General features: G+C 43.8%; 1 protein-coding gene across 1 annotated transcript in view; it reads right to left on the reverse strand.

Moving 5' to 3' along the window:
* The window catches only part of PIK3C2A (phosphatidylinositol-4-phosphate 3-kinase catalytic subunit type 2 alpha), a 2,027,647-nt gene extending 2,015,047 nt beyond the window's left edge, over positions 1-12,600 (reverse strand). Inside the window, exon 1 of the mRNA XM_069623772.1 lies at positions 12,448-12,600. The gene's annotated coding sequence lies outside the window, so the exon portion shown is untranslated. The remainder of the gene's footprint in view (positions 1-12,447) is intronic.
* Positions 12,601-14,226: the final 1,626 nt, after the last annotated feature.

Genomic DNA, 14,226 nt, shown 5'->3' on the forward strand with positions numbered 1-14,226 from the left:
CTATTCGCCATTTTGGAAAGGTCTAAAAATCGACCTTGACGACTCAGAGATCCTCTGCATGTGAGATTATAACATCCATACCTCATATTCATATAGGAAGGTGTAGGATGGTGAATCCTGCTACGTTTTTCATAGAGGCATCCACTGATGATGACCTGAAAACCCATGACTGTGCTACATACAAGGGTGAAGTGGAGGGTAAATCTAAAGCTAGAGACAGTGCATTGACGAAAGGAGATATACTATGCATCGATGGGTCATCAACAATTGACCAGGAGACAGGATGGAGGCACACAGGGGCGGCAGTGGTGCCCAGTAAAGGGGGGGGGGCATGAAGTTTTGATCATGAAAAGATAACCCATACACTATTCAGCTCAGGCAGCAGAACTTGTCGCTCTCATCAAGGCACTGAGAGCCTCTCAAGGGTGGTGTGTCGCCATCTATTCAGACTCGGCATATGTCACGACAATGGTGCATGCAGGTCTGAGGAGAGGGTTTCGGAGGGAAGATGGCTCTCCAGTGCAGCATGCAAGACTGTTGGAGGAACCAATTGAAGCATTATCACGGCCTTATCACGGCGCTCGGCTGTGGCAGTCGTCAAATGTGACGCCCATACTAAGAGCAACGCGGCTGCGGACCAGGCAGCCAAGTTGGCAGCCTATGTCCCAAATACAATGTTAACCGAGTGTATAGTGACCACCACTGTAGAAAGTGAGACCAGAGTTCCGTACACAGCATTGCCCTTATCACATATCATAGATCTGCCAGGGAAAGCACCTGAGGAGGAAAAAGAACTATGGTTGCGGAGGGGATGCAAACAGTCTCTCACTGATTTATTGTGGAGGCAGGAGAGTTCTGGGAAGGTGATGATGCTGCAAGAATTATTCTCTTTGGCATTTGAGCAACTACCCCAGGGTCTGGGCGTGTAACAAATGTAATAAATAAATAAATATAAATTAACTACATTTCCCCTCCTACAGCTCCAAACATATTGTGGCAGATATCCAGGAGCACTGGTTTGTGCCAAACCTCCAGGAGCGCATTTCGAGAAAAGCAATACACTGTCCGACATGCCAATGTTTTAGCACAGGGATGACTTTACGGACATTAAGAGGTACATTGCCTCGCCCTACAGGGCTGTTCCGTGAATTACATATAGATTATGCAGATATGGGGGAAGGGTGCAATGGATATAGGTACCTTATTGTGGTGGTTTGCCCCTTTTCAAGGTGGGTGGAAGCAGGACCATGTGTGCAACCAGATGCTAAGTGTGCGGCACGGTTCCTGGTCAGAGAGGTGTTTCCACAATGGGATGTGTGCAAAGTATTGAGATCAGATAATGGCACACATTTCTTTAATGCGCTATTTCAGCATGTCGCAGCGCTACTGGGCATAAGAAATTGAATGTGCTCAATTTACCAACCTCAGGCTAATGACATTGTGGAGAGGATCAATGGGCTTTTGAAAAGTAAATTGTCAAAATTCTGTTCCACCTTGGAAAAAAAAAACTGTGTACACTGTTTGCCCTTGGCCCTCTTCAGTTTACACACACAGGCTAGTAAGGACCACCATTTGACACAACATGAAATAGTCACAGGCAGGCGCATGCAAACCCTCATATCCCCTGTGAGGAAAGCTTCAGATGCATATCAAGCAGCAACAGTACTAGGAGAGGAATTTAGGGAATATTTAAAGCACTAACACATGCTATAAAATATATCTTCCGACAGATTGCGCCACCCAGCATCAAACGACAGGACATACCGGAAGGGACAGCAACTGCAAACATATGTGCCACAACTGGACCATTGCTACCTGGGGAGCTGATCTACGTGAAAAATGTTGTTTGTCAATGAAACAGTCCCAGGTTTCGAGGTCCATATGATGTGGTGTTCTGTACGCCTTTTGCCATCTGTGTGAAGAAGTTACAATATTGGGTGCATCTCTCAGATGTCCAAAGAGCACCTGAGAAAAGTGCATTGCAAAGATCAATTGCCGGATCAAGGACATAACTGATGAAAACGTTTAGTAAAGGATCCATGCCATGGTGGTGTGGTGTGGAGTGGCACACCCCTGATTTTCCTCTTTTCTTTTTTATCTTTCTTCAATTTTTTAATGTCTACAACCCGGTCGGCCCTGGTGGGGAAAGGGTATCTTTCTTCTTTCCCTCTCACTATTCCTCTTTCCTGGTAACCTTTTTTTTTCTCTCCTCTCCAAGGATAAGCAAGGATGCCTGACCAACGTGTTCAAACCTCCCTGCTATGTAGGGATAATGATAAAAATGTATGTAATTTGTTCTAGGAATTCTGCATTTTACTTTCTTGGTAGACCGATGATCATATTTTGTGTGACCCTGATCATGTTTGTCGGAGTGTATGAAGGTATGTCTGTTATATGGGGTGGCCATAAAAAGGGGGGGTGGACAATATCATATAAAAGGAGAATAATGGTAATAGATTTATGAACAATGGTATGAATAGGTCTATGATAAATAAGAATCAAACAATGTCCCACTTTTTGCCCGTCACCCACACAGATCTTCTTAGCCGAATAAGACAGGAAGTACGAATGATTTATATAAGGGGTTGGGCTTTGACGCCATTTCTGACATTCAGCTTCCGGAGTCCTCTAATAGCTGGTACTCCGATATGCGTACTGTGGGAAGGAACGTGATGAATGAAAGCGGTTACATGTGTGCACTTATTCCGCATGCGTCAGGGGCTCCTAAGCTTTTAGTTCCACAACCAGTCCCAATTATAGAGGCACAATGCCTGGTACATCTTGCAATATAGAGGATAAAGGATACATTCCAGGCACACAGTGTGCAGTTGAGGAGCATCGATCTAGGCCCAGCACTATGCAATGGCAGTACGAAATACAGCAGGCGTCGACGAGCACCATATTTTTCCGTGGGAGTTCACTCACATGTCAACAACAAATGGAAGGGTACCACAGTGACGTATCCGGCAGATGGTTTGATCAAATACAGCAAAGAAATAATAGCCTGAGTAGAGACTATGTGTGCGCAATTATGGTCCCAATACATCACATGGCTGACATGGATTGTGACAATGGAGAAGCCAGTGAGAATACATAGAGACATGGACTATGAACTTTGTTTTAGCAATTAAGGAACAGTTCCTGATGGCGCAAACACACAGTGCAACCACACTCTTGTGGTCCCTAATATGAGGAAAGGTACGGCAGAGGTGGTGGATTACTACTGGGTTTGTGGCCGACAAGCCTACTTTCATCTCCCAACATCCTGGAGGGGCAAGTGTTCCCTGGCCACCCAGCACTCAGTACTACTAGTAATTCTGGAAGAACACCTGAAGGGAAAACAACTGCCTGTCAAGGTGCCAACAACCACTCCAGCACCTAAAGAAGCAAAGAGAGACTTGAAGATCACACAAGAATTTCGTATGCTGCCGGAAAAATAACTTTTTCAACAGCTAAAAAGAAAGAACTATATACTGCTCAGAAGGGATACCTGATGAGGATCGACTTTTTAGCCCAGCAGAAACTTTCTTTTCATCTTTTTTGGCTCCTGGGGTACAAGTAGCTTCTAACGCCAAGTGGGTTCAAATCGTCCGATGGGAGCTAGTCCAGCTTGGCAATGATACAGGGAATGGGTTCAACGCCATCAAAGTAGAGCTCCGTGGGTTGAGACATGACGATGCAGAACCGCTATATGCTGGATTTGTTAACAGCCATGGAAGGAGGAGCGTGTAAAAAGTTGGGAAGCAGCTGTTGCACTTTCGTACCACCGGAGGATACCAGGAATGGGTCGTTATCCCACATCATTGAGGCAGAGCACAATCTAGGTGGTCAGATGAAGAAAGAAGGTGGAGCTCAGAACACGGATTGAAAATGGCTTGGCTTTTTATTTGGGTCCCGTCATGGCTGGGGGCAGCAGTAAAAATACTGGTGCCTGTTATCGTGTTCTTCTTGGTTCTCTTCTGCACGTGCCAATTTGGTCTCCGATGTTTTATTTTATTTATTTATTTTATTTGTTCATTTGTAATGCGCAGGTAGCTCGCAAGCCTCAGGGTGCAGATACAAGGACAGACAAGACAAAACCGAGGGGAACAGACACAGAGAGATGAGACACACATGTTCAGGAGACCTGGTAGCTAGTTATGGAGGACTGGAGCTTTAACTGAAAATGTGCGTTTTCAGTTGTTTGCGAAAACGCAGGTATTTTCGGGGAGCGACAGGCACATGTTGCGTCAATGTAGTACCTAGTAGTGCAAAAATGATGGCATCAATTGGGGGTTCTAATGCACCTTACCATACAATAAACAACGAAACTCAAACCTATACTTTTGGGGTTGTAGTTATGTTGGATGGGGAAGCGTTTGTTACTGTAGAAGTAACGAAAGGGGGGGAATGTTGGGAAAGAACCAGGGTCCCCCCGAACCCCCGGCCCTCCCAAGCACTTTAGAGTTAGGAAAGACATCTTCAGGCACCATAATCGACTAGGGGGGTGGGGAGGAGGAGGGGCACTGGGAAGGCTCTCTCATGCAAGCATAATCACATACACAAGACATAGGCGAGCACTGAAGAAGGTAGTTATTGTCCAATATAGGCGCAATTAACTACTAGCTGGATAGATTGGTAATGCAACATCCTAGGCATTGTAAAAGGTTAGTTAGTGCTGCAGAGTATTCAAACTCCCCCTCCTCCCAAGAAGGATTGTGGCTTGTGGGATCTAAATAGACCACAGGCGCTTAGTGTGCGGTGTTCGTCACTATGGCCAAAGGAAGAACTGACTCACCAGGTGTCCACTGTCCGTCAAGGGTCCATGCCAGTTAATAATAGTACTTGCATGTGTTGTGCTGCAAAGTGCATTTAGTGATAAAATCTAAATCTAAATTGTGGAGGAAACTACAGGACCCAGATGACGTGAGCAGGATGAGTGGACTATGGATAGAACGGATGAAATATGTTTGTACATGGATAACAATGTTTCGTTTTCCTTGAACTAGGCCTCAAGGTTTGTAAAAGTCTTTAGAGCTGCATGTGTTTTTGCATAGTTAGCTAAATGTAGGACAGCATGCCCTGACAAAACCGCCGACAACGAAAAAAGAAGGCTTTGGAGCATCCCTATTATGGAAAAAGGATGGATTGGGTTGAAGTCATGATCCAGCTCCAGTGACATCACCATGGCAAGCTGGATCTATATAAACCCTGGCTTGAAACCACTCTGGCAGGAAGGAACGGGAAAAGGGACGGGAGAAGAATGTTCAGGCAGCAGAGTCCTTTGCTAACATCCTCATTTATAAGATTAAACGTGTTATCCTTACTAGATCGCCTTTGGCCTCATTTCCCTAGTTGGGTGTATTTATTCTGGTGTGAGCATTTTTAGGGACACCCTTACAACAGTTCTAAGTGAGCTAGGTTTAACTCAGCTCACTTTATTGCTGAAATAAAAACTGAAATGTATTTAATTGTAATAGACATTCTTAAACCGTTTTATTGTTTCTAGAATAAGAGACACTGTGATAATGTTGTGTGTTAAGTATTAGGATAAGGAATTTTTAACCATAAACACTTCAATTACATTTTGAGAAGTTGTGATTCTGTATATTGGTTTTGCTATTTATTTGAATCTGAATTTTTATCTTTTACTTGGAATTTAAATTTATGAATTTGACTATGACATTGTTATTTTTTAAATAACCGGACTCTCAGGAGCAAATGTTACCCCGTTGGGGAAAAGGCCCTTGTGTGATATTTCTTGGCCCACATCTTCAGGGCTTACAGTCCACTAATGGCAACATGCCATAACTATGACCTACCTGAACTGGACTTTACTTCTATCATTAATTTAGTTTTCTGTGTGCCATAATTGAGTCTTATCTTGTCCATCTAATGTGGTGCTGGATGTTTTCTTTGTGTGTAAACTTTTATGGATCACGACGAAATAAAGTTGGTTTAGATGTGCAGGCTCTGCAATTACATTAGAACGTGGAACATACACATTTTATGGCATAGTGGTATATAAAGACAACTTACAATATGTGTACATTGGTTCCCCCCCCCCCCATCTACATGCACTACCAAAGGGCACACATAAAATTGTAAAGAGTAAGTGAAAAAATTATTCCATTTACAATTTCAGCAGCTGCAAAAAGTAAACTTTTATAACACACTTAATACTGGAGACCAGTCTCTAAGCGTGGACAGGGATTTTAACTTATGTGACTCTGCATTATCTTGCTTCCAAGACAAATGCGTGGCCCTTGAGCTATCCTCCTAGCCCAATGCAATGAAAATCACCTTAATAGGGGGATCTCTTCAGAGATATCATTTTTTATTAAGCTATGTCAGCTTCAGGGAAGGGGTAAAATGCGACAGGCACATTTTCCAGGCTTCCCAATGGAGCACCCTACACCAGAAGTACTTGAATACATAGTTTCCTCACTCTCTCCAACACACTTGGTTTTTGGGTTATACACTAAAATACTAGAACTACGCACTTTAGACATCTCTGGCCAGGAGAACATTGGAGGAGTCTTTGGGTAACTTTCCAGTCAGTTGTTGAGTGACATACAGTCTTCTGTCAGATTAAAATAATCTGTCTAAATTATCAAGACAAACTGATACATTTCGTAGTTCCTGCAACAGATGCACCCCCAAGAGACGCAGAGGAAGCTCAGCAGACTTCATGCATCCGTTCTACAGCAGCCCTTTTGGAAATTGGTGTGTCATATAGACAGGGAAATTAATCCTCAAACAGGTCTGTTGGGAATATGTTCAATACAATCAACTGTCCAACTGTGCTTTGCAACGATTGCATCTGCGACTGCCAAGCGAACGTTCACCAGGAACTGGGGCAGGAATTCCTATCCCACTGAGGAACAATGACTTGGGGAACTTATTTATTTTAACAAAGAGATATATTCAACCTTACTCCCAACTGCCTGTAGACCACGGGATAATTTGAGGAGGTACCATGCAAAAAGGGACAATACAAAGATAGCTCATAAACGCAACTATGGTGTAAAAAAGATGCCATTATAAATGTGTACTATGTTAATTATTTATGTAGAGTATTATTATGAAAAAGTAAAATATAATTGCTACTCTTGTAAGATTACTTGCCTGTAAATATGCTAAGTAGCGATGCCTCTTACTTTTGTACATTATACAGATACTTCCAGATAACTGATCAAATGTGTGCCAGTGAAAAGGGAACTTCTTTATTTCTTTTATAAAATTGAAAATAATAAAAAGAGTTACAAAAAAAACTTGTGACTCAAGTCTCAATCCAAGTGTCCTTTAATAAGGTGGGCCTCTTCAAGTTAACAATTGATGAATGAAAGAAGTTTGGTGTAAAGATTGCCTCGTAAGATGTGATAAAGAACCTGGAAGACCCTCCAATACTACCTGAGTAGCTTCAACTGCTACCTTTGGTAACCAGACTTCCTACCCTGCAGTTTGGGGCCTGGATCTTGACCCCAGGATCAGTGCTTACTTCCCTTGTCTCAGAGGGACCAGGTAGGACAAGGATGGACACTGCTCCATCCCTTGCTCGAGTTTATGACCAGACTGCTGACAGAGGACCTGCAAGAACCAAGTTACCATGCAGCTGGCAGAGCCAGTGACCAGCAGTAATTAAACCAGATAAAGCCTACAAGGAAGTCAGAGGGTGTACCCTCACCTATGTAACCGAAACAATGTGTCTTATCCAGTGCCATCCCGCCATAATGTTTGGAAGCCCCGAGTGCCCAAGTATACACACTCTTATTGCATTGTTGGCCGATCCAATTTCTCTGCAAATACCATCTTCAATGGAGGTCTGAATTGTATCCTAGCAGCAATTGGCAGTTTTTGAGCTGTGTGATCACTGCGCATTTTTTTACTGCACATACGAAAATGCCAATCTTTTTTGGAGACCTCCCTCTGGGCCCCCCAAAGATTTATTAACTTTACCACCCACTACCACATATATATGCAGCAAAATGGGGTAATAATGGGATGCGCAATAATGGTATTCACCACTGTCAGACCCTTCTCGTTGATTTCATGCTGGCCAGACAGCGAAGGACCTCTTTTGCAAAGATATCTACAACCATGTGTAGCTCGAGACTTCGGCACTCGCTTACCCTAAACAGCCATGCGTTTCACGCTTAGTGCTGCACACAACCAACCACAGAAACCCTAGGACGGTTACCATCTTGAGCGTTTCACAATTTGTGTGTGGCATCAAGCAAGGGATCCCAACCCTAAATATGATGTATGGATTGTTGTGCTGCTTTATTACTTGAAAGTGACCTCTTTGGCTTAAATTTTAACATATGGGATGAGTGTCAGGTAAGTCAACTTCAATATCCGAATAGTTTGTTCCACTCTCTTCCTCACCTGAAGAAAGTGTATTTGTATTTGTTTTATTTATATAGCGCAGACCAGGCCCAAGGGCAACCAGGCGCATATCTTAGAAGAACGTTACAGGCATGACATAGTTACAGTGGCTACAATAAAATTGTGAACAAAATACAATTGACGTTACAATTCAAAGGTAGCAAACAGAGCAGTAGTGAAGCAGCAAAGCAGAACAGGGAGCCAGTGGGCCAGTCATGATCAGAAGAACGGCTGTTAGTGAGATGCGACTAGCCAGATCTTGACATTGTGTTTAAATAAGTTGAATGAGGGTAGGGTTCTGATGGAGAGAGGTACGGTGTTCCAAAGCTTGGCCGCCAGGACTGGGAAGCTGGCACCCCCAGCAGATTGGAGCTTGAAACTAGGGATCGCAAGACCTTGGGATTGTGCAGATCTGAGTACTCGCGATGGGATATGCTGTGTAAATCGTGAGGCAAGGTACGTTGGGGCCTGATGGTTTACACATTTGTATGTGAGGGCTAGTGCTTTAAGTGAGATTCTTTGGGCGACTAAAGTGTAGTGGGTGTCTTCGTCTTTTCTCTCGCTGTTGATTTCTTTTTATGCAGGTATGGCCGACCGCGGAACGACGCCACACTGGTTGCCGGAGAAATATCTGGAAACCAGAGGCCCCGGATCCGCAGCCGCCAGAAGGGGAAAAAGCCGCGAGGGCAAAAAAAACCCGGAGAATACTGATATGTCGGTGAAGGTCTTCCGGACACACTGGTAAGCAATGAATCCACGAACAGAACTGCTCCACTTGGTTAAAGAGAAGGGAATGAAAGCGAGGGGAAATGAGCGTAAACCCAGGTAAGTAGAGAGAGAACGGGGAAGCCAGGACACAGGACTCGAGGGAAGGCAGGGAGATGCAGAGAGTAAGAGAAGCCATGTAAAACGAGAGAAAAGGTAAGGAGGCACAGGAGAGGGGGAAGGCGAGAAATCCAGATAGGAGGGCGGTAAGCCAAGAGGAAAACTCACGGAAGCGCTGGCAACGAAGGAGAAACGAAACCAGTTGCAACGCGACCGCCGCCGGTCGGAACTGAAGAAAATCCGGCAGAGACGGCCATGACAGAAGGAAAGACTAGACCGCTGAAAACACTGCGGTGCAACGTAGTGGAGCAATTCAATGGCGGCTGCGTCTCCATCGGTCCCATACCCTTACATAGAAGGGGCGCATGACAATGAGTTCTTCAAAGAAACGGATGAGGGAGGGCGGGGACAGAACCGAAGTGCAATAAAGAACTGCATATGGAGGGAGAAGTCATCCCAGGATCATATAGTAGCTCAAAAGCACAACTACATATCCCTCCATCAACAGTGCTAACATTTTCAAGTTGCAATCTAATAGCACCTCGCACAAAAGTCAATCACTTTCTGGCATGTATGTCGTTTCTCTGCATGCACACAGCACACCATTTTTTTTTAATTGCCAAGAATGAAGAGGTCACTGAGACCTGTATAAAACAACCATGGAAAGCTAGTTCAGCATCATTAACATCTCCTGCTCATCCAATTAGCACAAGGCTAGCTTGAACACAAACTAGAGCTATTCCCAACATAAAAAACTAGTTTCAAAGCCAGCATAGAAGTATGAAACGCGCTCCTATCAAATTACCCACTGCATGCCAGGAGCATATCCATGGCTGAACTGGAAAGACAAAGTATGAATAGTTCACATCCAGGTCTAGAGGGCTATGAATTATTCTCCCTGTTAAGACGGTTGCTGATCCATTCAGCACCAGGTCCGTACCCTGAAGTACTAGTTCAGGGGTTAAAATGTGCCAAAGCTATCCCATCCAAAACCATGTCCTTTATTTCCTCCCTGACTCTAGTGGTAAGGGTATGTTTGCGGACATGTGCCTTCCCAACTTTGTAATACTAATTCCATAAATTCTCAAGCAGATAGGGTAGATCTTTATCACGCTGGTGCGCTCTGCATGGACACTAGAGAGTTTATCAAGATTTAGGTCAAGAACGTAGGCCATTGTGACAACTAGATGTACTTTGAACAATGTAATCCGATTGTAGAATGACATTAAAGTACATCTAACAAATTCGGCATTAGCCCCCTCACAAATCCTAAAAACTACAGCGCAATGTGGGCTACAGGAGAGATTCAAAATGGAGTGATTACAGTGAATGCTATTGCCACCTACCTACAACTCTGAAGAATCAGCGACATGGTTACATTTAAATAAACCCCTCTGGGGATCAGATACGTTGCCAAACATTAATAGAATACATGGAAAACTGTGCAAAGCGAACTGCACTCCCGACAGCAAAATGCACAATGAAAACAACTTCTGAAAGTAATGTGCAGTCAATCATCATTAGAATTGAACAAAATATTGTAATACTTCTTATACAAACTAGTCATGTATAGGAAATCACCCTCTTTGTGATCCCCAAAAAGTTAATCAAAGTACTAAAAATTGATCGAGGCATCTGATCTGTTCCGGTAACGCTGCAAGGATAAAACTACATACACAGACCACTGTGTGACAACTTTTAGTTGCTCAATTCAAAATGTACTAGTAGGGAAATTGGTAGCCTCCTCGGACACCCCTATATGTCACGACTGCACAAGAGGAACTAGACCATATCCACTAAAACTACTTGTGTACTTGAACAGAGGAGAAGTGGAAATTGGGGAGGGAGGGCCCCAACAAGCACGGCACACTACAACATGCACAGCTAAAAAATGTGTGTACCAAACATATTCATCATGTGGGTTAATTATTATTTTCTGCTGGGTGTGTAGCATCTGGGCTGCGGAAAAGAAGCAGATGTCAACGTATTCACCAAGACATATTCGAAAACCTTAAACTCCCAGTAGTAAAACTTTGCACTGTTAACCCGGAAACAACGGTATTGTTATGAGGGATCTGTGATTTAGAACCAAGGCAAAACTAGAGGTTGAGACGCGAGTCAGTAAAACTATTTATTTCCGCTAGGCGCAACAACAAAAAAACGTGTAAATTCCTACCTCACCCATACATCGCAGCAGGCAAAAGTAATCTCATCGGCCCTGTAAAGTCGGACAAATTTACCAGTTGCACGAGGGTGGTTCGTGTGGTCCTTTGGATGGTATGGGGTTGTCGGACAACCTATAGAGTGCTCAAACGGCTAACAATCTTGAAAAAGGTAAATTGCAATTAAACCATTTGACATGTCAAACCCAAATACTAACTATTCCCATCTGACACGTAGAACGTCTGATCCTGCCCGACTACAGTAGTAGTAGTAGTGTATTATGGTACAGTAGGCAGTATTATTTTTCTGGGACCAACCTGTAAACATATCGCCAAGAAAGGGAACTACTAGCTCGATGATGTCCATACGAGGGTGTCAACAACTGTACCTCTGAACATATTCTCTTTAACGGATTTTATCCTCAATACAGCGCAAGTGCACTGACTCAATGACTACAAGATCAAACGGTAATGAGGTTATTACTGAAAAAGTCTTTACATATTGTCATTATCAGTGCAACTATACAAAGTTGAAAATGTAAATAAAACATTCCAAACAGTATGCAATGACACACTACAACATTGTCCACTTTAACTGGATCCGTTATTTATTATCTAAACCTGCCTCCAGTCAACCTCTGATCCGATGCTTGACATAATAACGCCTCCCACTGCTGCCTATTTTTTTTATTGTTAGGTCGTTTGGATAGAACGGAGATGGGGACAGGGGCTTAACGGTAAAGCGCATACCATATTAACATCCCTACTCTTAGAAAGCCAGACCACGCAGCAACAAGTACACCACTCTTCTAATCGCTGTGATATCCTGTCCCGGCTCTGCAGCGAGAAGAGGACCGTAGGTGGCAGAAACCGGCCCCATCCCTTGAAACATATTGGAGGCCGTCGCTGGCATGTGGAAGAACACCCCAGGGGCAGTGGCATCTGACATTGCCCAGGACTGACAGCAAATACCTTAAGTAGAGATGGCCTGAATATGAGACCAGTCGCAGACACACCCGAGGAAACTGGCCAAGAGTATCAGAGTGCACTGAATGCCAATCCGATAAGGGTAGATAATGATCCCTGCACTTACCGAGAAGTCAAAACACCACGTCCCCCGGTGACAAGCTAGTGCGAGGTTAGGAAGTCAGCACCGGTAGCACCGAGTGCAGGGGGCGGAGCTGACAACGGGGCGCCGCCATCCAAGGGCCAGGCATAGGACCGCCCCAGATTAGGACAGGAAGTGGAAGCGAGTTCGACAGCCAGCTTTACTCCAGGCTAAACATGGAAAGCGACAGAGGGCAATACGACAACAAGCCCAAGTTCCAGTAATGGTAGGGTAGAGGCTAGTTCCCAGCCGAGAAACGGACCATAGCAACGTCCCGTCTACTCTTCTCCACGTGACTTCCAACGTCATCATTGTGATTTTCATGAGCAATTTTAGTGAGCGCGAAGCGGGGAGACTTCTGCTGCAAGTGCAACCGGAATCTGCGTGCTTTTGGCTTGCTGCGGGAATTTTATTGGGGATACCGGGAACGTTTCTGTTAGACACCAGATGGAGCGTCCGACTTCCTCTTGTACTTTACTGTCATTATTCTGAGCGGGAACCGGGAAGGCTCGGCTGCAAGAGCAACAGGAATCTGTGCTGTGGGTGCCTGAGATTACAATTTGCTTTTTCTTTGGGATACCATTACTTTTTCTGCAAGACACCAGATGGCGACTGGGGAGCAGAAAATTACATTTACTTTAACAAATCATGTTCATCTATTCAACGTGAAAGGTATGGAGGGCTAAGAAAGAAAACAGTGCAGGGACAGTGGGTGGTGTTTAACTGATCAAAGAGGGTTAATGGGGGAGTTTGATGATTGTGTTGGGTTGGGTGGTTTTAGAGCAGGGGTACACAACTGATTTTGACAGAGGGCCGAAAGTACCTTATGTGATGGGTATAGTGGACTGAAAAGTAAATGTGGGCGGGCGTGGCAGGAGGCTTTTTCAACCCCCCAATTTGTATTAAACACATGGAAAAAGAATATGTTTTTGAGGGGTAATGATTTTTATTTGTATTTCAAACTTACGTTTTGTACTATACTTTTTCCATTGTTATAATGTATTTCTAATTAGTTATTGTATATTGTCTGTTTAATTAAATTATATATATTTTATTGACCCTTGATTGGACATTCTGTTATTTTGGACTGCTATACTTTGCTGTTTGGGTTGCCCAAGAGGAGTATGGCCTTCGTTGAGTCAGGTTTCCTCAAAAAGCAAAGGATATACATCTCCTAACTGTGCCTGTTTTAGCTTTATTATTGGGTTCACTCTTGGAGTGCAACACTATGCCCCATGGCCCTCACCCCTCAAGCAAACACTATGACCCATGTCCCTCACCCCCAACCAAACTCTATGGCCCCTACCCCTCAAGCAAACACTATGCCCCATGGGCCCCTCACCCCCAACAAAACGCTATGCCCCATGACCCCCCAACCAAACACTGACAGTTGGAAAAAGAATACCTTTTTGGAGGTGTACCGTTTTATTTGTATTTAAAATTTACATTTTGTACTATACATTTCCCATTCCACTTTTATTATTTCTTTCTTTGCAAAGGACATATTGGCACTAGAATAAATATGCAAATCATACAGGATGGAACAGAGAACCAGACATACTTTTTTTTTTTTTTTAATAACACATTTTATTGGTGTTTTTAGGAAAAAACAAGGTTAAACAAATAAACAACGTAAACAATCAATACATGCGCATTGCCGGAGAGGGTTACTGGCTGTTTCAGATGTTGTACACATATGTTTGCAAAGGAAAAAAGGGGGGGGGGACAGCTTTGGTTGAGCCCGCAGGCAGCGTCCAGTTGTTT

The sequence above is a fragment of the Ambystoma mexicanum genome, chromosome 11 (assembly GCF_040938575.1).
Source record: "Ambystoma mexicanum isolate Mex_15411 chromosome 11, UKY_AmexF1_1, whole genome shotgun sequence".
NCBI classification, from domain to species: domain Eukaryota; kingdom Metazoa; phylum Chordata; class Amphibia; order Caudata; family Ambystomatidae; genus Ambystoma; species Ambystoma mexicanum.